This window comes from Schistocerca piceifrons, chromosome 2 (genome assembly GCF_021461385.2).
Source record: "Schistocerca piceifrons isolate TAMUIC-IGC-003096 chromosome 2, iqSchPice1.1, whole genome shotgun sequence".
In the NCBI taxonomy this organism is placed as follows: domain Eukaryota; kingdom Metazoa; phylum Arthropoda; class Insecta; order Orthoptera; family Acrididae; genus Schistocerca; species Schistocerca piceifrons.
The window spans coordinates 487,393,830-487,419,462 of NC_060139.1; the positions used below are offsets into that span (position 1 = coordinate 487,393,830).

A 25,633-nucleotide genomic window follows, 5' to 3' on the forward strand; every position below is an offset into this window, starting at 1 on the left:
TAAGGATGGGGAAGAATTCTGCATGTGTGCGTGGAGTTCTTGCACTCGTCCGTATCACTGTCACCAGAGTGCAACAGGAGAAAGAAAGGCAGAAACTGGTACACATATCATTTCAACGTAGTCGAACAAGAAATTTGAAAGACTGTATATGGCTTGGTTTCATATTTCGTGTTTCTCAACAACACAGATAACAAGCAAAACATATTTTCATTAGTATTTAATTGTTTTTGGCTCTCTGAAGACATAAAAAGAATTATGTCTGTTACAGACCGTCGTCAGACAGGCAGACGCAGGTAGTTTCACAGATTTCCATCATTCACGTTGCCACGTAATCGTGACTTATTTGATTTCATGATCGAAAAAAGCGTTTATGGCAAGTATTTTGATTGAAACGTTGTATCACAGTAGCAACCCCATTATGCAGACGAGGAATTTCTTCCAGCAGATAACGGCTTGGAGCTGACGGACAGTCTTAACGTAAAGGGTGTTGTCTTTAAAACTGGGATTACGCTGCAGATGGATCTGTTACACCTGCACATGCATAGGAGTGCTATCAACTGATACGATAAACGATCTTGAACACAGCTCAAAAACCAATATAAGATTGACAATGTCCTGAAAAATTTTAGAAAACTATTCTTGTAATTGTTATAACGCCGCAATGAATTCTTCGAAATTCACGTTTTCTTTAAAGACCAAGGGCTTAGCAGAGTGGACGGTGTTTATCGTCAGAAGGAATCTCTTCCACAATGCTATATTCCTTCTGAATGTATCCCCATGAAGTCAGAAATAAGTTGTTTCTAATCTTGCAATGTCTTGCTATGGGCCGTGTGCAGTAAAGTCTGTACGAATGCAAGGTTTTCTGACCATTCCAGAGTTGTAATTTTTGTTCCTGCTTTCGTTTTTCCTTCAGGGGTTCAACAATAGCGGGTCCTAATTAGAAAAATCTTTCCACGCATACCCCTTGTCTTAACCAATGTGCTTCGCAGAAATATATACCGTCTAAAATAATCTTCATTCAATTCCATCGAAAACTGTTGAAACTGACAGTATAAAAGTGCGTTCAACTTCAAAAAATTTCATATTCGTACCACTAATTTTCATCAGTTGCTCTGTGCTTGAAAATTCAACACAAATTACTTCCTGATGTGCATAAATATACAGAAAATTAAATTCCGTCTGTCGATCATCGTAATTTTGCTGTTTCATGGTCGACTAAACGTTAAAATTATTTTAAGATTTTAAACGCGGCTGCAACAGCAACTGTTGAATTTCTTCACGATAAAGGATGACAGCCAAAAACAGTTGCAGGATAAAAATTTATTAAAATTTCTTGACCAAGGTTTCGGTACATATAAATATACCTTCATCAGAAGTAAAAAATCCTCAACAAGAAGACACTTTCATTAGAAAAGCCATAGCATCGGAAGTGAGAAACAGAAGCTTAAGTAACAGTGAAATTATCAAAGTAATACAGGCACAAAATCTTTAGTTACTTACTGAAATTACATCATGTAATGGAGATTAATAAAACAATTATGCCAAAGGCGTCGTTAATAATTGAGACATCTTCTGCATTTGTACAACATGACTATGGGCACAGGGTCAAAGCGAACAGTTTAGCACCATTACTTCGCCTATGAACTATCGAGACAAGAGTGTGAAAGCACTAGGGCAGATGGTTTCGCCGAGAGTGGGCACTTGTATGTGCCAGACACTCGCGCATATTAAAATCCATGAATACATACATAAGCGCATCAAAAATTATTAATAAATTTTTATCCTGCAACTGTTTTTTGCTGTCACACTTTATCGTGAAGAAAATGTAGTTTCATATTTCTGGCAAACAATCCAGTAACATTGTGACGATCCTAGTACAGTGGTTCCCAACCCGGGGTAATTACTCCCTGAGGGGTAACACGAGATTTTCTAAGAGGTAAAAAACCAAACGGTGTGATTCTGTTTCAGTCATGAAACTAAATTACTTTTAGAATATCATTACCATTTTCACAGTTTTGTAAGACTTTAATACTTATATAATAAGTTATCAACTACCAGCTTTAACGCATGACACCATGCGGGGGAGGTCACAGGCGCCTCACGTAGACCACCGATTACACACGTACTTTGCACTTGAAACTGTATATCTATGAAAGTAAAAGTAAGACATTCCTAACGAACGCTATATATCTCATGAAAATGGTTTCTACAAGTTGTAGATAGCTCCTGCAATAGACCAGAAATTGCTTCATTACTTACTTTGAAACAGGGGACATGAACTAATTGGCAGCATGACACTACAGCGCTGTACACAGAATACCATTATTGTTGTTATTAGAGTCGTCAGACACAAGCGTTGTCAGCCCGAAGTCTTGCAAAGTCTGCCACTTCACAAGTAAGGAGTCAACCAGTCAAGTGATCTACTGATAGTAATATTTTAACCAGCTGGATTTTAAATGGGGATGCACACACACACACACACACACACACACACACACACACACACACACACACACACACACACACACATCAGTTATCATTTAACATTTATCTTGTATCGTTTAAGCCGGCCGGTGTGACCGAGCGGTTCTAGTCACTACAGTCTGGAACCGCGCGACCGCTACGGTCGCAGGTTCGAATCCTACCTCGGGCATGGATGTGAGTGATGTCCTTAGGTTAGTTACGTTCAAGTAGTTCTAAGTTCTATGGGACTGATGACCTCAGAAGTTAAGTCCCATAGTGCTCAGGGCCATTTGAACCATTTTTTTATTGTTTAAGGGGCGTAGACCGTCAAAAATTAAAAAAAAATAGATTTTTCTAAAATATTCCTATTTTGTAGCGCACACCTTCCTGAATAGTCTGATATTCAACCAAATATATTTGAGAGGTTATAAGGCACGTTATTCGGTTCTAAGTGTACCGATGCACGCCATACCCCTCTGCACAGCATTCTTCTGTCACACATAAGGCTCTGTAGAATTCGATTGTTCATATTTGCGCCAGAGGCTGTCGTACGTGAAACAAACGACTACTGATCTCTATATTTTCTCTGCTGCTGTCGACGTGCATTGTTTCGATGGCTGACTTTGTATGTTCTCTGTTTTGAAAGCTTGCAGTGTGGTGTCGTGAATTTCGAGACGATTTTCATTTGGTTGTGTTGTTGTCTGTTCGTTTGTGGCATATTATCGCAGGAGATGCCTAGAATTCGTTGCTTCAACCGTAAGTAACGTCACCAGGGCAACAGATACACAGTAAAGAATGCCACAACAAATGTTACACCAGTGGCTCAAGACTGCAACCTCTCAGAACCGGTAAACAAACCACCGAAAAGCTTTTGGAGCTAATGAAAATGGAGGCTGTGAATCTGAAGGTTCGTGTGATGTTATTGTTGATGTTAACGTACTGTCACAGTTAATACTGGACAATGTTACATGCAAGCATTGCTCGGTGTGCAGTGTGTTTTTCTGGTAGAAGATGAGAGTGCCAGGAAAGGTCTTGACACGAACTATCTATGATATGCAGCAAATGCAACGTTGGTGCATCTTGAATGACATCTAAAATCGTAAACAAAGGTTATGGTGTGAATTTCAGGGTAGCATATGACATGTGCTGTATTGGTGGCGGACAGAAAGCAGCAAAAACACCTTGTGCAGTTATGAATCTTCCACCTCCTCCAGCAAAATTTCAGAAATACTATGGCTTAGTGCTTGAGGCTGTTAAAGAAGATGCAGAATCATCAATTAAAAGTCCTGCAGAAGAATATATTATCGAAAATGATGGTGACAGGGGCACAGTGGCCGCCTTTGGTGATACCTGGCAACAAAGAGGGCAGACTTCAATGAATGATGATGTTACTAGATCTGTTGACACTGACAAGGTACTAGACGCTGACGTGTTGAGAAAATTTTGAAATAGTTGTGTGAAAGGGATTCCAGATCATAAATGTAATATGAACTATAAAGGCTCAAGTGGTGGTATGGAAGTGCAGGAAGTTTTCAACTTGTTTACCATACCTGTTGTGATATGTGAAGTACCTTGGTGATGGTGATAGTAAAGCTTTCCTTGAATTTCAGAAATGTGCGCCATTTGGAGCTGAGACTATTGTGCAGAAGTTAGAATGTGTGGGACATGTACATAAAAGACTTGGTAGTAGACTTAGAAGGCTGAGACAAGATTTGTCAGGTAAAAAATATGGGAAGGGAATAAAAGGGAGAGGGCGACTGATGGATGCAGAAATAGACAAGCTACAGACATATTATGGCTTGGCAGTAAGAAGGAACACAGAGGACTAGAAAACTATGAAGCAAACAGTTTGGGCCTTCTACTTCCACAAAATGCCCACAGACACTAACCCTATCCACAACTTGTGCCCAAAAAGAAGTGAGTCATGGTGTGGCTATCAAAGGTCAATTGCTGGTGGTGAAGAATATTATCACAGGCATTCTCTACCAACTGCTGTAATGGAAGCCATCAAACCTATATTCAGGGACCTTGCAAATGAAAACTTATTGAAGAAATGCTTTCATGGTGGTATCCAAAACACAAATGAAAGCTTTAAACAAGGTGTATGGGAATGATTGCCAAAAACCATTTTTGTGAGAAGAAATGCTCTTGCTATTGGTGTTTATGATGCAGTTTCATGTTTTAATGATGGTGTGCAAATCAGGAAATATGTTTTAGAGAAAATGGGAATTAAGCCCAGATGGGACTGCATCAAAGCTTTCTATGCGATAGACGGAACGTGTGTAGTGAAAGCAGATAAATCATTTTTGGAAGTGATAAAATCAAGAAGAGTACATCACAGGAAGAAAACTGAATTAGAAAATCAAAAAGAATCCTGCTTATGCTGGTGGAGAGTTCTAAAAGAAGGCCAAATATAAGAAGGAACTTTAACGGCCATTTTCCGCAAAACACAAATTTCTGAACTTAGGTACTTGTAACATCCATAATAAATATCCTATTACTTTCAAACTTTGTATGCTTATTAATCACAATCTCCTTAAGGGGACATTGTATGTCCTATGCCGCCAATGTTAAATTATTGAATTGTGTGAACCTTTGTCTTGGAAACCTTTTAAGAAAGCAACTTACAATTTTCCAAAATTATTGAATGCACACTGAACTAGAATTATTACTAAAATTGTATTGTGGGGCATGTTATCTTGTTTTTTGAAACACTCAATTTGTTGACAGAACTTTGTAAAGAAATGGACATACAAACGAAACAAATCAGGATATTTTAATTATTCTAGTTCCATATGTGTTGAATCTCACACTTGGCACCCTGCGAAAATTTCGTGTCTCCACCATCGGAACGTTTTTAGAAAACGGGTCTTTTATTGCAGAAAATGTAGTTCAGAGATGTTGAGGTTTAAAACTTTTTTATTACAAATTCTTATACACACTTACTTTTCTGCGTCTTTTATGCACTAGAGTTGCTCTGGCCCATAGTCTGTGTCTTCAGTGTTACAACAGCCCAGTGCTTGCCTCATTCTTTCCTTTCTTGATTCTTTTGTCACTTGCTGAGCAGTTAACTCTGCATCACGTACACGAAGCTCATTCAGTTCCTGCTGTCCTTTAGCTGTGTTCTGTACAAGTCTTACCCCTAACTTCCCCAGAACCTTAAGTCGTTCATAATTCCCACCGTCAAAAGTTATTACACCATCAGACACTGCTAACTTTAGTCATAAGGCTAACAAATACATTTTTTAGGCCCACAGCACTTCACAACATTATTGAAGTACTCATTCACATTCTGCGTCTTCCCATGCAAACACTTCTTTAGTAACTCAGGATTTGTCAAATCTCTGTAAATAAGTTTGATTGCTTCCATTACTGCCAAAGGACGAGAATGCTTATGTGTAAATTAATGCAGATTTCCAGAAAATTTAGCTTGCCTATATTTACACCAAATGTTCGGTGGAGGTGGACACAAAGCATGACATGGCTTATCATCAGTTGATATTCGATGAACGAAAGTGCTCCATACGTCTAAATTGCCACAGTTATCTCTAATGGCCTTCCCATAATATTCCTGTAATTCATCAATTACTTTGTCCGTTAGTCTTCCAGCACATTTTCCATCGGACAGTTTTGTGTTGTCCAGCTTGATTAGTTTATTCTGAGACGTAGCAGTAGGCACAAAATAAAGAAATACACAGTCTTCTAGACTGTGTAGTTCCCAATATATGACTGCTCAATTGTGGCAGTGCATGCGTAGCCGCAAAATTTGATAGTCACATGTCAACATTCAAAATATTATTTGAATGTCTCACAATCGTCTGATTTTAATGTATTGTATACTAAAATGTTCAGGGAAGTCCAAAGTACATTATGGAGTAGAAAACAGAAAATGTCAGATTTCACCGAATTTCACATACAATGTCCCCTTAATGAAAACTCTAGGATTTTCCAAATCTATTAAAAACTGTGGTTAAAATTGAGATAGTTAACTATAAAATTTTAGTTTTTTCTAAACATGAAGTTTAAAATGTAACAGCTCATTCATTTCTTCATAAATTAAATAAATTCCGGAGTTTCATAGACCTGTATGTATTTTTTGTACGCTGTGCAAAATTAATCATAGAATTGCAAAATTCTTCGAAGAATCTCCTACATATGAATAAAGGTGTACCAATAGCAACAGATGGAGCCAATAGTAAGTGAAAAAACTTATAAAACTGAACATGTAAAAGAAAATTATTTTGTTATGTTTTTGAACTTCCACTGCTATGAGTGTGAATCTTGAATCCTTCCTGGTCATGCTGACAAAGTTTTATTTGTAAAAGTATAGACAGTGGAAATTAAAACGTCCTATGGTGCTTCTCCTGCTCCAAGTCAGCCCGTTTCACGTCCTACCGTCCTTAAAACTAAAGTTTCCAAAGAAAATAATTTTTCATTCTGAAGTTTAGTTAGCCGTTACAGTTGATTTTGACTGGAAGAAGCGGTATAGGGGCGAGTGGGGTTCTAGATAATATTTGATTGCACTCGGGGGTAGTGGTCTAAGAAATGATGGGAACCATTGTCCTACTAGGAAACAGTATGGTAATTTCTCGCGGGAAAATTTCTGTAGCGACAAATTTTCTAGTGCGTATTATGTTTGGAGGTGCTGCTGGAATAGAGCTGTCGCTATGGAGATCCCTGTATCAGGACGGTGTTTTGCCGCGGTAGAGAGCAGAACGTACTCGGCGCGGACGACAAACCGCCGCCTTAGGAGCCCTCAGTGAGCGTGGAATTTATTACCCGGGGGGCACCACGCCTCGCTGGCACCAGCTGCACTGCTCTTACACTAACTTCAGAACAATAATAAATTCTTATTTCACTCCAGGAGCCGAAGCAAAACAAGAAATGTAGCTCTCAACATTAGGAGTGAGTATTCTGCGTCCTACATGTTTCTCCTTGTTGCCTGCACACCACGTATTTGACACTGCAGATGAAAATAAGATATATGAAACAAAGATTTTCTCGTCGTTGCGCGTTGCTGTCGTTACTTCTTCAATTTACGGCAGAGTGCCTCGACATGAATATATCCTCAAAAAGTGGTGTTAGTCTTGACCACTGTATTTATTTAGGCCTGTCTTATTCTGCCTTACTTGTTTTGGCCTTACGCCTTTACCCAGGGGTTAAAATGCCCATAACTCGTCCTTCGGTAAAATGAAAGTGAAGTAATATAGACCTCATGTTTTGTACCCATATTTGAAAAATGCAGTTTCGTTTTACGTAAGGATGTGTTACTGGTACTTTGAGCCTTGCTTGATGGCCTAGGCACTACAAGATTAATAAATAAAATGGACAAGACTAGTATCAATCTTCGAATGCATTAAAAAATGGCTGCAACGTCTCACAAAGTATTTGTGCGTTCTGATGATGAATATACCCCACATGTAATTTATACTAGGTGATAGAACAACAGACGACACAGCTGTGCGCAAATCTATAACGGTTTCTTAGACAGGCTTTATAACAGTTATCATTTATAAATAACCTATTGTGAAATCCATTTTCGACCAAGCAACACACGTAACGTGTGTATCCACATTATCTAACTAGCTTTGTATTGCGCTCCAATAGATGTAAACTCTTGGTTTTTCTGTTTCTAGCAGCGACTTAATTAGGATATCTGTTCATGTAGGTCATCGTAAAGATTTACACAGCGTAACACTGATTCTGTGGTATGGGATTTATCGATCAATTTCAACTGATTGTGGTCTGCTGAATACGGAAATAATATTATTGTTGAATTGGTTCTACTTTTTGAGATACAGGCAATTCATTTATACTGAAAATTAAATTATAGAAAACAATCTCTTTTCTATACTTTAACGATACAAAGAATAATAAAATTAGTCACAACAGCAACAAAATATCAATAAGAATTTGTACAGGCTTTGCTTCAGTGTTTCTGGTCTGGACAATCTCATTGCAAGTTCCAGCAGTAATCTGCCATCATATGGCGATCCCAACGGCCTTGATATCTTCCCTCCATAATATTGTTCTTCGCTGGTATCACCCAAGTTGTCAGAAAATGTATCTAAATGTACAAAATGCAATTTGACACTCAAATTAGCTCAAGGTTTTGGAAATTCTTGAGCATTTTCTCTATTATTAAGGGATTTTCTTCAGCTTTAGAATTCCCAAAAGTTTTTGGGGAACTGGTACTTGTGCATACTTTCAATTCATCTTGAGTCATTTAGTTTTTGAAATCGTTATTATTTATAAGAGTACGGATTTGTGGCCCATCAAAAATTCTTTATTTCAGCGTTGCTATACTGAGACCAGGAAAGCCGGCCGGAGTGGCCGAGTGGTTAAAGGCGCTACAGTCTGGAACCGCACGACCGCTACGGTCGCAGGTTCGAATCCTGCCTCTGGCATGGCTGTGTGTGATGTCCTTAGGTTAGTTAGGTTTAAGTAGTTCTAAGTTCTAGGGGACTTATGACCACAGCAGTTGAGTCCCATAGTGCTCAGAGCCATTGGAACCATTTTGAACTGAGACCGGGAAATGACTGACAAATATATTTTGAAGCAATCACCATTCCTATCTAAAGCTTTAACGAACAGTTTTATGACCCTAGGTTTCATATGTAGTGGTGAAAGGATAATTATTTTCCCGACTGACCAACGGTTTATGAACGATGCTCTTTTCTCCCGTAGGCAGGTTCATTCTCGACGGCCATTCTTTCCTGCTCCAACGTTCATTTTTTGCACGACTGTCCCACAGAGAAAGAAAACAGTGATATTTAGAGTAACCACTTTTCTGACCCAATAAGAAATTCACGATTTTTAAAACTACTCACACTGACCACCGATGCCGATGAAATGAAATTGTCTCTGGAACAAGTGTAACAATTTGATATACTTAATTATAGTTGAATGAGCTGTAGGGATCGAAGCTAATTTATTTACGTTATGCAGCAACACACATTTAAAACTTTTTTGAGTTATCTAGGAAAAGTTGCCAGTCTTTTGGTTGGTGTACTAAAAGACCCATTATATTTTAAAGCCTAGAAATGTCACTACAATATACGATATCATTCGTCTCGTTAAGACGCTGGAAGAATCACAGAAATGGATGGAACCACGGGAAGGCAATCGAACTGATATCGATGCGGCGAGTTTTCACCACGGAGGGCGCGCAGTGCAGCAGAATCGAACGCGCTCAAGTAACGCACGCGCAACGCCAAGTGAAAGCACCACGCGTGTGCCGGAGGGGCCTTAAATACCAGAGCTCTGGGACTTTTCACCTCCTTTCCCGGAGCATCCATCAGCACTCCACCAAAACCATCTCCTCCCCGACACCCCATGAGGGTTTCGACCTTCCTTCTCTGCCGATGACCAACTCCTCCGCCTCACTCATCTCCTCTCCCTCCAGCTTAACTCCCGTCGCTCCGCCATTTTTGTCTCCCTCGACCTCGAAAAGGCCTACGATCGTGTCTGGCATCCCGGTCTCCTGTTTAAACTCCAAACCTACGCCCTTCCTCTCAACTACACCCATATGATGGCCTCCTTCCACTCCCGCCGCCCCTCCTATGTTACCATCCATAATGCCAATTCCCACACCTTCTACCCCTCTGCAGGTGTGCTCCAGGGCTCTGTCCTCTCCCCTCTCCTCTCTACCTCCTGTACACGGCAGACATGCCCCAACCCCCCCCCCCTCCAGTACACCTCTTGCAATATGCCGATGACACCGCATTCCTCGCCCTCACTCCTACCCTCCAACGGTCCCAACGCCTTCTTCAGAATCACCTTGACCTTTTTGCCACATGGTTTAACCAGTGGCTCCTGAAAATCAATCCAAGACACAGGCAATCATCATAGGTCGTACCACTCACTCCTTCCAGCTCCACAATTTCTCCCTCACCGTCTGCGCCAGTCCTGTACGCCTCACCCCCACCCTCCCCTACCTTGGCCTCACCATTGACCGTCACCTCACCTGGATCCCTCATCTCCGGTCTATCCAATCCAAAGCCCACTACTGCCTCCGACTCCTCAAACTCCTCTCTGGCTGGACATGGGGGTTGCACCCCTCTACCATCCCCCACACCTACAAATCCTTAATCCGTCCCATCCTCTGTTATGCCAGTCCTGCCTGGATACCTGCCCCCCCCCCCCCAAATTCTGTCAGTCCCTCCAGATCCCTGAGCATCATGCACTCCGCCTCGCCTTCTGTATACGCCTCCCGTCCCCCACGTAGATCCTCTATGACCTCATTCCTTTCCCCCATCTGCTCCTATTCCTCGAACATATCTGCATACTCTACACCTCCCGCTGCCTTGATCCCCCTCACCCCCTGGTTGCTTCTCTCCTCTCCCATCCCCACCCCCTGCCATGTCTTCACAGCTGTGTCCCCCCTACCCTCCATCTCTACACCCTTCATCTCCTTTCCCAAGGTGGATTCCATCAACTTCCCCTCCAAGATGATGCCCTCTCTCCCTCCATTTATCCCTCCTATCAACTCTGATCCTCACCCCCTCCTCCTTTCCTCCATCCTTTTCTTGGGGTCCCTCTCCCCCGTCCATTCTCTTTTTTCCCCACCTACCCTCTCTCTGCCCCCTTCTCTCCCCTGAGTCCTTTTCCATTTGCTCCTTTTGCCTTTTCCCATTCCCTCTCGCGTCTGCCCTACCCCCCTCCCTTATGAGTCCTCTCCCTCCTTTGGTTCCCCCCTTTCGTTTTTCTTCTCCTCCCTCCTTGTTTTCTCCCTCATCTGTCTAGGTGCCCCCCCCCCCATCTGCCATTGGCTAGGGTGTGTCATCTTTGTGCCGACATTTTCGTGCAGTGTTTACAGTGAGTGTTCAGTGTTGTGTGTGTTTTCAGAAGTGTTGTGATTTTTATATCCTTTGCGAACAGAAACCAGACTGCCGCCATGTTCTTTAATTGGCTGTCTATTATGTTACTTGTCTGATTCCTGTTTATTTTATTAGCATTGCCAACCCTTTGCTTTATGTTTTCACTTTCCCCAATTTTTCCGCCGTTTTACAATTTGAGTCACCGTTTTATCGCCTTTTTGTTGTTTCTTATCTTCTTCCTACGTTTTAAAAAGTCTGTAGGCTGCAGAGCAGCGTAATAAGCTGCTGCCAGCCCGCCCCCTTCGGGGAACTTGAAATTCAATAAAGGAAGAAAAAAAAGAATTTTCACCAGCATCACCTGAAGATGGCCAGAAGACTCTGCGTCGAAATATTGTGGCAGGAAGTTGCAAACATCCGGCAGTTCGCCTGAAATTTTGCAGTAGAGGCTGCTTTGACAATATGATGAGTTCTCACTTAACTGAATCTTCTTAAATGTTAAACTGCCGTATCAAAATTATTGATTTCATACCTGGCGAGTCTGCTCGTTTCAAGCTATCTTTTCTTCCTCTGCATCTCATAGGTGTATAATTATTTGCAATTTGAAATTGGATCAGAACAGTAATAACTTGTGAAGTTTCTGTTGTATATTTGAGTACATTAATTTGAGTTTTAATTCCATTTTGTCATTATCACGTCCATTTTCCCTAAGTTTTCCTATGAAGGATATTGTTAAGGACAAACACTCTCTACATAAGTCTACTAGATTTTGGTCACAAACATGTTATTAGTGGATCGTTTGGGCACTTAAATTCAAAGTCATTCATTCTTCCACAAAACATATAATCAGTATAAAGAAATGTGGATTGTAAATTGCTCCTGTTAGGGCACATAGAGCTGAAATTACGAATTGTAGCAAGGTAATATTACTGTCGTCAACCTATATTGGAATTACAATTTGTGAGCATGGAAACTGTGACAGTTAGACCGAAAACATCAATGAGCAACTCTCTGCATCAACTGTTTACTGAGGAAACTCCTGAATCAACCATTCACTGTAGTACTGATTAGGTACTTTACTGTGAGACACTTCCTGAACAGAAAACCATTCACTCACATGAACGACTGCGAAAATATTCCACATGTTTCTCAGTAAAGCAACATGTAAAATACTCACTGAAAATAATCAGCAGCTCTACTTACTTTACAGAGATGTTCCATGATCACAAATAGACTGCATGAAAATCAAAATTGTATTATTTCATCAGTAAGCAATAAAAATGAACATCAAGCAAAGTAAATGTATTTTAGATTAAGTGTTCACCATTATTGCACTACACAGTTAACACCAGGGAGAAATAATTGTAAAAACTATTTTACTCATCTTTTTCTCTAGCTTCCAACTTATTGCCAAAGGTCACATTCGTTAAATCATGACTGAAAAAGGTTTCTCGCCAGTTTTGACGTTTACTTACTTCAAAACAGCCTTCCATAGCAAGTGTATTGTGTTTATCTAAGAGAAACAATAGATAGATAAAGACTCGTCACAGCATGTGTATAGTACGAAAAATACTACAGACAGAGATTGCTTACATGGTGAAACAAAATATTCACTGTGAATGTTTTAGCATGCATCACCTATATAGCATTTTCCACAAGAAAGTTCTCAAACCATAAGATTTTTAATTATAGTAATTTTTTAATCAGATTATTAATTTTGAAAATATTATATATTGTAAGAGATGACAAAATTAGAGGCACTTGAACATAATATTAGTTGTATACATTGTGTTCGATTTCATAAACCAGTATCAAAAGATTCGAAACTTTCTTTTGTGAACAACTTTGTAAACAAAATATTTTTGTAAAAGGTGAATTACATTTTTCACAAATGTACGAAGCAGAGTTCTCAAATGAGGTTCTTAATGACATTATTAATTATCAGTGAAAATAATTTTTACCTGTGTAGAAATTTCATGAATGGGGAGCCTTACACACATTGTAATTTCATAACTTCTTCTTTCAATAAAGTCTTTTTAACAAAACTAACCTCATTTTTCCAATCAGGGAACTCATAACTGAGTACTGAATAATAAGATTTAACTTCAAAAATTTTAAAGAAAATTTGTACTCTTTCAGGAGGCTACTGATCACACAGTAAGTATACAGGGACAGTATAAAAAAACAAAAGTGTTATCTTGATGGTTAGTTCGTCTTTTTGTTTTTAATTATCTCCTCTATTCAAAAATAAACGTTGAACCTTTATAGGTGTGAATTAAACAATGCTTTTATGGACTAAGTGCAAAAGAAATGCATTTACTAGTTACAACACATACAGTATGAAATAACTTGTCATGTATGATCTCATGTACCACTTAATACAGATATGAGACTATGTTGAGTTCTTTATTAAATATTGGTATCGACTATCATGGTAAAGGAAAACTGTCTACCTCCCCATCCCCTCCGCCTTCAGATACACTTGTCACATTTAACAAACAATGAATTACACACCGTTTAATCCCTTATCATGTGTCTTTGTAGAACAATACTCTTCAGAGTGAAGCTACTTTTGGATTAATGATTAGTTGTTCATGAAATTTAAATTTTACTACATTTCACAGCGCATAAATTTAAAACCTTTCTTAAAATCGATTCGGCTGGTAATCGTTTTCCATATAACACAAACCTTTGAAAGTCCTTGACAGTGATTTATTATAATTATGATGTAAAGCTAAATTTTCGAATTCTATCCAGGAATACATCACAGGAAACTTAACTTGGGTCAGTCATAGTTCGTATGCACACGCAAAGCAAAATACACTGGTAAAAGAACACATAAAAATTATGTTTCACGTGATTTGCTATACTAAAGAAATGTACACCGCAGAGAGACAACGATGGGAAGTGCTGCGTCAGTGCTTTAGAACACTGTGTGATTTTAGTCTCAACGTTCACATCGCTTTTCTTCTAATTACCGTGTGCCATGGAGCATTGTTTAAAAATTCCGCATGCTTACCAGCGGAGCCCAAGACCATACAAGTCAACAATCCCAGTAACTGTATGGATATGAGTGCTGTAGCCAAGTCGTGATGTTCTCAGCATAATGGCGGACTACTAATTGACTTTGTCTTTAGTTGGAACACTCTCTTCGCATGTTCAAACTTTTCCATTGGCTTGTCCAACGCAGAGAGGCTTCTCGCCAGATTTTCCTGACCTATCATTATAGCTCTATCGATCTTATTCACAGACTAGTGAACTATAAGAGTTCATTAGATTACATTTACGTATAGAAACTGTCCATATTCGATACAAAAATCCTAAATAAAGAAAACTTTGACGACACAAATCACATAAGGAGTTGGTGTTACAATACTGTTCTGCTCGGCAAATTCCATTAACGCATGATCTCTGCATAGCCACTATCATTTACAAAATTTCCCACTGAAGAATTGTTCTTTTAGTGTTTTCTCTATTTTCGCAGTACAATGCCCAATTATCATCTTGTAGTGCGATTTTTCGTAATTTATCAGCTTCTGTAACTGTTCGAAGAGATCCTCTGTCCTCATCAGTGTGAACACGCTGTACATTCGCCTGAATGACTTCGTTTTAAAAGAATTCGTTCAATGTCTATAATGTTGTGGGAGAATGTCCTGTTAGACTGCTCTTTTTTGTGCGTTTCAAAGAAAAGCAATTGTCTTGAAGCTTTATGACTGGGCGAGTTGGTGCACAGCTTAGCACACTGGACTGGAATTCTTGAGGACCATGGTTCGCATCCGCGTCTAACTGTCCAGATTAAGTTTTCCGTTATTTCCCTTAATCGCTACTTTCTTTAAAAGGATGCAACCGATTTACTTCTCCAACCTTGAAATAATACGAGCATGTGATCCGTGTCTAATGACTTCGTAGCCTCCTTGCATCATTTTACACTACCATGGAATATCGCCAAGAACGGATAATTATGCAACCAATTAACAAGAAGCAAATAACGAATTGGTGCTCAAACAACACAGGAGAATAAAGAAATATCTTTTCTCCAGCATACGTTTATGGAGTATGACGACGAAGTTCTAGCCCATAAATTATTGTGTTTGAACAGACTCTGGTTCTCATGAGAAACAATTCTATAAAATATACACGCTTCTTCCTGTTCTACCCTCATTAAAATGTATTTTTCCAAGTATTGCAACTGTACTCAGTATGGTCTAGTGACTTTGTCTTCGTAGCTATGACAGAAATCCGACACAATGCACTTCATACGCATTTGGCAAAATACGTTAACTGTCTCTACTTTTCACATAGAGCACTGTTACTATCAGCCATTTCACAGGTGAGTTGTCTTGTTTGCCATTAACTCGTAATTATTTTGTGCAGGTAAGCTTCCTGCTTTACTCATTCGTTAGAAGTTTTCCACAAACGTGATACTGTGTCAGTTACTTCATATAACTGTCCTGTTTGATCGTTTTCATTACAGAAAGTATGAGTTCTTCACGGAAATCTTGTGTTAACAATCTCGACCATTTCTGCTACATATATGGTAAATATTGTCAAGAAAAGCAACAAAGGGATATAAATTATTATGTAAAACGAAGCTATCGGGCTTATTTTGAAAAACTATTTGAACAACAACACAAACGTTGGGCCCCACAAGACATTTGTAAGACATTCGTGGCGTCACTTCGATACTGGAGTTATGAAGGACCGATGACAGGGACACAGCCAGGAAATCATCTCGATGATTGCAACTTTTGTGCTGTGAATGTAAAATGTATGAATCGAAACAAAAATCGCTCTTCCGTTTAGCTATTCGTACAGTCTGCTAAGTCACCAATATTGCATACTGATGATTTTCCAATACCGGTATTTACTTCATCAGACGATGACTGTGATGATATCGAAATATTAGGCAGTCAGAGCAAAAGCAATAGTGAAAGCGAATTCCAGGAACGCAGTGCTACACTGCAAGGGTTTTCAAAGGGCGAGCTAAACGACTTGATTCGAGGTTTAAATCTATCTAAGAAATCAGCTGAGTTTCTTGCGTCAAGAATAAAATAAATTGCCTTCAGCCTGGCGCGCGGCGCAGCAGAATGAGACGCGCTCAAGTGGCGCACGCACAACGCCAAGTGAATCCACCACGCAAGTGCCGGAGGGGCCTTAAATACCAGAGCTCAGGGAGGTTTCGCCAGTATCACCTGAAGATGGCCAGAAGACTCTGCGCCGAAATGTGGCATGAAGTTGCAAACATCCGGCAGTTCGCCCGAAATATTGTGGAACAGTATGTACGCCGGAAAGTTTTAAATCTCAAAGCCTCTAATGCAGTCTACTGCTAGTGGTGACGCTTCAAGAAAGTACGCTGCATTCATCTGTGCTGCGAGATATTATCGTTTTAAAGTTTCTTTGTTTGGTTTTAAAATCAGTTTGGAAATATTTCTATCAGGATTGAACTCTGCTCTCGGACTTGAGTTACAAAGCCAGCCTAATCTGTTTGGTGATGGTTTATCAACTACAATTACTTCATGAGAAGAACTAGTATCAGTACTCTCCTGGGCATTGGAAACATTCGAAGAAGCAGGGACAATGGCAAATTTACAGAAATAATATTTCACCTTGGAAACAATAAAGGCCTTGGAGATAAGACTGATTCTAAGGGAATGTTATCAGATTCTGAGAAATTCAGTGGAATCAAGAATTTTCTTTTATCAAGAATGAAAAAACAACTAAATGGATTTCTCGGTCTAGCCTTGTATTTCCACGCTTAATGGAAGACCAGTATAAGAAATCTGAGCCACTGTTATGGTTGTTATGAAAAAAGCGCAATGGTAGTTGACAGTTGTGTGTTAACGAGCATTCAACAACGTTAACCGAGCTCTAGTGAATGCAAAGATGTTATACCATCTTGATATGAAGTTGGGATTTGGCCTGATGGTGGACACCTCGTCTGTGGAGCCTGCCTCTTCCAGACAAAAATCATAGACATAATGTTCCATAGCCTTCACCAGCTGGGTCTTTTCACAACTGTGAGAGATAGGATACTACAACAGAACAAGATGCACTAGCCATAGTTTTAGCGTCTCATAAAGTTAACTACTATGCGTATGGTGCCCAAACGACCACGTACTGTGATCATCAAGAGCTTAATTTCCTACAACTGTCCAAGGTACTGCATGCAAAGTTTGCAAGATGGACATTGGCCCTTCAAGGGTATAGCTCCCAAATTTTAATAATAAATGGAAAGGAAAATATCATGGCGGATGCTATATCCCAACTTCTGGAAAGCCTTGAGCAAGACTTAGTCTCAGAAGATAAATCAGATGAATTTCCAGTGCTTTTAATGAAAGATCAGATCCATGTTAAATATTATCGTGAGTTATGTACACTTTAATCTCCACTACAGTTATTAGAGCAGAGGCAGTGTCTAATATTACAACAGCTGTTACAAGACCCGACAGAACGGTATTGCAAAATAGTAAACTATGTGTTGCTTCATCAGAGGACTGATCAGGTCTAAATTGGTGTGTTTGTATTCCATCTGAGTACGAGACCAAGTTAATAAGGTATACACATCATGTATGTGATCAAATGTGCAAATGAATGAACAACATGTTGTTACTTCCGTGATCTCTGTCAGAAAGTACAAAAAATGTTCAGTTGAGTAACACTTGTCAGAAGGCTATGACCAATCCTGGAGGTACCAAAGGACTGTTATATATACTATACCTGAAAAAGCTTTATCAGTATCATCTGTTGACGTTTGTAGCTCATTACTAAGAACTCAAAAAGATTGCAAGTATATAGTGGATTTCTTCGACATCTTAACTAAGTATGTAAAATTATATCCAACCAATAATGGCACCAGTTCATCTAATGATTGATTTTATTCCACTCATTGGAAAGCTGCTCAATCTTCTTTCAGATAATACACTGAACTTCACTTATTTTCATCACAGGAATACTTTAGCATGAACCTACATCAATAGATACTGACATCACATTATCACACTGAACTGAACCACACAGAACACGTTTCCCATGAACTGAATTAGGCTGATTATCTAAATAATTTCGAGGAAATAATGAATAATCTGCTTCACACATCAACTTGATTTATGACAGCAGTGTTGGTGTTTCAATGAGAAGAGAGAAACGAGTGGGTAGAGAAGATTCCAAAGGTACCAGATTAAGATTTTCAGGGACAAGAGAAGTTAAGAACAATTTAAGTGCAGGGAAACGAAGACTGATTTTGATAAGAAGAGAATGCGCATTCATCGTTTCCAAATAGGAGAAAAGTTTTTATTACGCACTCATCCACGTTAATCGTTACTATTAATAAGAATAAAAAATGGCAACTATTGCATCCTGGTGCAATGGAGAAGAACTCATCCTACATTATTATAGGGTATTCAGACAATCACTGAGTCAAGGGACTGTACCTTCATCAAGACGTCAAAAGGTACTATGCTTGATGCAGTGAAGGGAAAATAATTATCTTATGCTAGAGACTGAATATGTTTACATTTTTAACTAACTATATTGTGTTAGGTATAGTGTAATGATTTTTCTTTAATTTCTCAGCAGATATTGTATGTAATAGAAATTATTTAAAAGTCAAGAATGATTACTTGCAAGCATATCTGTACATGTGCTAATAACAATTTTTCAGACAGTACATGGTTCATTAATTTACTTAGGCCTACATCTTGTTAAGAGGAGTAAATATAGCTACGTTTGTTCAAGTTTCATTTATCATTAGTAAGTGAAATCAATGACAATAATTCACCAAGAATAAGATTATTAACTTAAGAAATTAGAAAGTTTTTACAGTATCCAGAAATTTCGTTGAAGAGAAAACATTTGAAGTTGATAAAATTATTCTCAGTTGAAAGTGAGCAGGTAAATACTTTATTATGAATCAGGCTGTTATGTGTGCCATTCTCTAGGCACATCGCTTCACTCTGATCTGGAGTATGTATTGAATTTTTCTCTATTTGGCGTACCTAATTAGCAACTAGATCAAGCTGGTAGAGGTGAGATGACGTTTTCATCAGAAGTGTCTAGTAGACTTCCCAACGTAGGTGCTCAGTGTGGAGTAACTTATATAATAAATTCCTGAGCTGAATTCGATTGAACTCATTTATGGTAATTTTAATAATTTCTTTAAGTAATGTAACCTTTGAGGTATCGAATTTTCTGTTTTCAGAGTCCATGACATGAAATGACGAGTGAATGGGAAACAACCAACAACGCATTTCTAATTGACGATGTTGAGTAAAAGTGCAACCAATACCATGAAAAAGAAAGTCAGCAAAGACATGAAAGTATCAATGTTATGATTCCGCATAAACAGTGAAGGATTCCTGCTGATTTGAGGAATGTCTCTGAGCCATCAAGTTAAGGCCGTAAATATTATTGTCACCGAGTTGACAACAAGTCCGTTTACTGTTATACTTGAAGTGAAGAATACGTGAATCTGTGATTATACCAAGGACAACCGGTGATAGTTGATGTGTTCATCTGCAGTTCACAGGAGAGGGGATATAATAACTGTACATTGCAAGAAGTACTAACTCTCGATTCAGAATTAAATACTTTCGCAATATTATTCTTCCGAACCCAAGAATTCAGATCAGATATCAACTAAATAACCTATTTGTGCTAAACCCATTCCTTTCCAGGCCTACAGCCATAATCAAGAGCATATATACGAACAAAATGTACTACATATTCACACACCATCGCTGCGAGCGTAGCGCTATGACGATCTGAACCAAACTACTTCCCTGCCTGAAAGTTAACCCAGGTTTTGTTCCATTCACACCCGTTCTGGTACCAAGAAGGAATCCCTTCAGCCCCACAACCATATTTTCTGCACATACCCTACAACTAAACCTCTCAACTTGACGTCGTGATGACGCCTTTTTCAACATAGTCAGCAGACTAATCTTGTGTTTTCATATGTTGTTTTCATACCAGACTCCACCAAACAATTTAAACCGAAAAAAAATTTGAACTGTTTTTCACACTTCAGTCTGACAGTGCGAAGATGTACAAGCTAGTGCAAAGTGAATGTGAACCATCATAATAATTTCTCTACTACGAAGTACTCAAACAAACAGCACCTGAAATGAAATCTGTTTATGAATTCCAAACATGTGTAACCAAATGAACACTTTACTTTTTGGTAAATTATTCGATCTGGAACAAAGCTGAATGAGCTTTGTTCCAGGGTTTTCCACGGGTTTTCTCGGAACCTATACCCGAATGGGAAGGTCATGTTGTTAATTAAAAGTCCATGGCCTCGCTAAACAAAGCGATTAGTATGCATGTTCTTAAACCTTGACAGTAAAGTGGTGGCACGCTACTTCTAGCTACCAGGTCTTAAGTAAGCTGCACTTCCATTCTTATATATTTAACGAGCTGGTTTTGCTATCTATGCAAACTGAAACAATTGCTTTTGACAGTCGCCATTATTACGTTTTCGTTTCAAGTAAAGTTAGATGAAATATTACTATTCAGTTTGTATCCGAATTAAGTCGGTTTGTATAGCTAAGTGTTCTGCTCATTGCAGAATGTATTTTGATTAACGTTTCAAAGGTCCATAGTGCTTTTATTTCAAGGAATATAGACTCCCGATGTCCTATACTATCTGCAGGTTGAAGCAGAATGAATATATAATAAGAACCTGTAGTCAGTGCTGTGTTTGGGTGAAGACAACTGTATTTCCCAAATGAAATACTGTTTTATTTTCATGGAATTCTTTATATTTACCTATTGGACAACTGTCATCCATTTTTCGTCGATAAAGCCATACTTGCTCACAGACGGATTCCGGAAAAACTACAAAGACCAATTAATGATCGTCTGATAGATTCCAGCTTCTGAGATCCTTGTAGCACCATCGTCTACCAGATCACCGGGCTCTTCATAAAGCTGCACAATAAACGTCAGAAAATTAATAGTATTTTTAAATGGAACAGCGCCATTAACTTACGTGAACACGTACCATTAACGTTAGGAAAAAGCACACTTAAGCACATGGTTAGTTTCAGGATTTATGCAAAGATCTTTTCAAAGGATTTATGCAAAGATCTTTTCAAATACTGAACTCTTTTGGTTTTCCGTGCTGATTATTAGAACTCAGACTTTCGAGACTTCACAATAAGAATTCATTTACACTCATTCAACTAACGTAACACAGAGTTAATCGCAGTTAGAGGGATATTTTTCGTTACCTTATTTTATTTATTTATTTACTTCATCTGGTCTGATTAGGACTGCCTGACACCCACTTAACGTTGGACCAGGTTTTCACACATAAGGTATCTTTATTACACCACAGTTTATTATTATTACACAATTAATCAATACAAAGATTAATTAATAACAACATATTACTGTATTCCTGTCACACTTCGCCAAGCCTCTTTGTCCAGCGCATCTTCCTTGTCGATGCTGCTATGTTCCATTACTTCATTTACGTGGCCTGTCCAGGAACGTCGTGGTCTTCCGCGGTTACGTCTGCCGTGTAGTTTCCATTCATAGATCTTCTTTGGCCACCGATGATCTGGCATTATCATATGTCCTACCATTTTAATGATTTTCTTTCCATTTTATCCATCACTGTATCATTTGCCTTCATTGTAGCTCTTACTTCATCATTAGTTTTCCTTTAGATTCTGGATATTCTGGCACTCCTACGCAAATAATCCATTTCCATAGCTATTAGCCCTGTTTTGAGATCCGCTTTTAAGATCCATAGTTCTGAAGTTCTGATCCATAGCATAGCACTGATTCAACCATTATCTTACCTACTCTTTTGTTATTGCCGTTGGACATATTCTTATCCCACCAAAAATAATTCATACACCCTAACACTTTTCTGCTTTGCTGTATTCTACGAGGTATGACCCAATTCATTTTTATCAATATGTGCCCCTAGATATTTAAATTCCTCTACCTGCCTCACAACTGCTTTGTCACTGATGTGTACTTCGAATTACACGATAGTTACCTATGAAAACCGCCGGCCGCTGTGGCCGAGCGGTTCTAGGCGCTTCAGCCTGGAACCGCGCGACCGCTCCGGTCGCAGGTTCGAATGCTGCCTCGCTCTTGGATGTGTGTGATGTCCTTAGGTTAGTTAGGTTTAAGTAGTTCTTAGTTCTAGGGGACTGACGACCTTAGATGTTAAGTCCCATTGTGCTCAGAGCGATTTTTGAACCTACGAAAACCATTTTAATGTATGACAAATACAGTAACGCAAAACATGGCAACACCAAAAAATAATTAATGTAGAGTAGTGAAATTTCGACATTAGATTTGTCTAAGTAATATATTTACGAGATTAATACTGTAAGCTCATAGGTTAATGTAGGCTTGAGATAAGCCATTGCAAATGCGAAATCTTGGTACATCGATAGGCGGTGTAATCGCCACAGTGTTGAATGCCAGTATGCGAACGTGCATCCATTGTGTGGTACAGGTGGCGGATGCCAGTTTGTGCGATTGAGTTCCATGCCTGCTTCACTTGGACGGTCAACAGGTTATGGATGACGTTGTAGTTGTAGTCGGATTATGTCTCATATGCGCTTGATTGCGGACGGCTCTAGTGATGGAACAGGCCAAGGCAAAATGTCGAAACCCCGTAGAGCGTATTGGGTTAAAACAGAGGTATGTGGCGAGCACTATCCTGTTGGAAAACTCCCATTCGTGATGTGGAATCAGTTTTGACCTACTTCAAGAACCACATGCACATTGATGACCTCCAGTTGTATCTAAAGGCGCAGAATATGTGGTTCAAGCTTAACCCGTACAAAACCCAAACGGTACTGGTTAGTCATTCTAAATTCATTAGCCTACCATCTTTAACCCTCAATCGAACAAATACAAACGTCTCCCCCTCAGCAAATTGTCTAGAAGTAATAGTGGATCAAAATCGAAATTGGGCTGAGCGCGTAACGGTAGTGTGCAAGAAGGCATCAGCATCTCTCTCTGCCCTACAAAAATATAAAAAGTTCTTCCCTCCTGAACTGAAAAGAAACTTGGACAAATGACTATGCTTCCAATTATTTATTACAGCGACGTTATCCTGCAAGGGTCTTTCGCAGGAAAGCTGAAGGTGCCTGGAACTGGTTATCAATATCTGTGTTCGTTATGTACGTGATGTTAAACTCTTTGATCACATTTCACCATCACATTAGCAGCTACCCTATCCGCGTGCAGACAAGTGCAGAGATTTACGAACCCTCTGTCTTCTCTACCGTCTTATTAACGTACACTTCCCTCATCTCTGTCGCTGACCTTAATGCTCTTGTCTGAAAAACGTGGCAGAAACACCCATTCCTATCAGAGCAAAATACTTTCAGTCCCACTCCACCGTTCAGCCACATTCTCGAAGTCCTCCTTAGAAGCGGGAACCTGACTCTGGAATAACGCTCAGTATTGTATTAGAGAAATGAATAACGTCTGCAGCTTCAGACGACAGTTAGTAACATATCTGCTAAAGCAACAATAATTACTACCATTGTATCTGTACGCACTCGTTACTCTTGTACATTCTTTTCCAACCAGTTCCTCTTAATTTCCCAGTATTCTTAGCTGGCGCAGTCTCCTTAAATTTCTATTCACCACAACTCGCTATATGGGAGAAAATCCATTTTGAACATCCATAAATTCTTCGCATATCTATCACTGTCATTATTATTATTATTATTATTATTATTATTGTCATTACCATCATCTTCGTTATTATTACTATTATATATTATAATTATTATTATTGAAAATGTGCTCGGTAGATGGGGATGAAACGTTGAGTTTTTAGGTGAAATTGATTCGACCACGGTGTAACAGCCCAAAACATTTTATTTATTGTGACATTTCAGGCCAAGAAGGTTTAAATTTTACTGTTGTTGTTATTATTATTATAATTATCACTATAGTGACAGCAGCACAGTAGTAGAAGTCCTGCCAGTATTAACTTTATTAGTTCATACTCAGTGGCATTTACTCACTTTCTCCCATTAAACACCCAAAATCATTTTAACACTAGACAGGCGGAAAAAAACCGCATCACCTAGTAGGAGTTGTGTCACATAAACAAAGTTGGTATCCATGTTTGTACATCTGAAAAATTATGATTCTTAAAATTTTTCACCAAACGCTAGTAGTGCCACTACTATGACGCAAATCAGGTTTAATGTAAATACACGCTGTAATGGCCGTGGGCGTTATTTCCCTTTGGGATTGGACGTTGTGAGTTGATGACTCAAGAATGTGTGTAAGGCAACAAAGACGCAATTATTAACGCCACACTGAGTTTGAACGAAGCCGTGCAATAGATGTACGAGAAGCTGGATGTTCCTTCTTGATACTGCAGAAAGATTTGGCAGGAATGTGGCCACTGTACATAACTGTTGGCAGCGGTGGTCACGAGAGGGTACTGTCGCACGAAGACCTGGCTCCAGACGGCCACAAGGAAGTACCGGGAGGGACGACCATCGTGTTCGGCATACGGCTCTGGTGCATCGCACTGCGTACTCAGCAGCAATCTGAGAGCTGTTGGCACCACAGTGACACAACGCACTGTTCTTCAAAGGACGGCTCCTAGCCAGAAGCCCTGTAACGTGCATTCGACTCACCCAAAACCACCGCCATTTGCGACTTTCGTGGTGTCAAACGAGAGCTCATTGTTTTCTGATGAAAGCCGGTTCTGCCTCGGTGCCAATGATAGCCATGTGTTTGTTAGAAGGAGGCCAGTTGAGGGCCTGCAGCCAACGTGTCTGTGGGATAAACACACTGGACCTACATCTGGAGTTATGGTCTGGGGTGCGATTTTGTATGACAGCAGGAATACACTAGCGGTTATCCAACGCTTTCTGATGGACAATCTGTACGTCAGTCTGATGAATTGACCTATTGTGCTGCCATTTATGAAATTTTGATATTAAATTGTGGAAGCTGAGACTGAAGAGTAGGCCACAATAAACGTCTCTTAGACTATGTTTGTCGTGCACTTTGTTCATTCTTTGATAATTTTAACAGTGCCACGCTATCACTGTCAAGCGGCCTCCCACAGCCAAGTCAGTCATCAAGTTCTAATTTCAGTTCCATTTCTCATTCCATTCTTACCTTGCGAGGAACACAATAGACAATATACGTACAGACATCCCAGTCTAAATATTGTACGTTTTCCCAAAACTCCCTTGAATTGAACTATGAGATGGTTCCTTGAACAAGATCAAGGCCTATTTCCTGTACGATCGTAATCGTACAAAGCTTTGTCCCCGTGTGACGACTGGAAATTCAGTTCGTCCCTTCTTACCTCACATGATCACTCCACTGTCCGACTTTCTTACCCC

The 25,633-nt window shown here is 39.4% G+C and overlaps 1 non-coding gene across 1 annotated transcript; it reads left to right on the top strand.

The window, feature by feature from the left end:
- The first annotated feature begins 8,786 nt into the window (after positions 1-8,786).
- On the top strand, positions 8,787-8,870 carry Trnas-gga. Its single transcript is given in 2 exon segments — positions 8,787-8,826; positions 8,836-8,870. It is a non-coding gene; the product is annotated as a tRNA-Ser (tRNA).
- Positions 8,871-25,633: the final 16,763 nt, after the last annotated feature.